The sequence below is a fragment of the Mirounga leonina genome, unplaced genomic scaffold (assembly GCF_011800145.1).
Source record: "Mirounga leonina isolate KUSES-001 unplaced genomic scaffold, KU_Mleo_1.0 Mir_357, whole genome shotgun sequence".
Classification (NCBI taxonomy): domain Eukaryota; kingdom Metazoa; phylum Chordata; class Mammalia; order Carnivora; family Phocidae; genus Mirounga; species Mirounga leonina.
This window is the reverse complement of record NW_023270702.1, coordinates 9294661-9295177: the sequence shown is the minus strand read 5'-3', so window position 1 is coordinate 9295177 and position 517 is coordinate 9294661.

Here is a 517-nt window from a genome sequence, read left to right as displayed (position 1 = left end):
ACTGATGAATGGATAAAGAAGATGTTTTATATACATACAATGGAATTCTACTCAGTTATCAAAAAAAATGATGACATCTTGCCATTTGCAATGACATGGATGCAGCTAGAGTGTATTATGCTAAGTGAAATAAGTCAGTCAGAGAAAGACAAATACCATATGATCTCACTCATATATGGAATTTAAGAAAGAAAACAGATGAACATATGGGAAGGGAAAAAGGAAAAAAGGAGAGAGGGAAACAAGCCCTAAGTGACTCTTAATGAAAGAGAACAAACTGAAGGTTAATGGAGGGAGGTGGATGGCTAGATGGGTGATGGCTATTACAGAGGGCACTTATTATGATGAGCACTGGGTGTTGTAAGGGATGAATTACTGAATTCTACTCTAGAAATCAATATTGCACTGTATGTTAACTAACAAAATTTAAAGAAAGAAAGAAGAAAGAAAAAGAAAGAAAGAAAGAAAGAAAGAAAGAAAGAAAGAAAGAAAGAAAGAAAGAAAGAAAGAAAGAAAG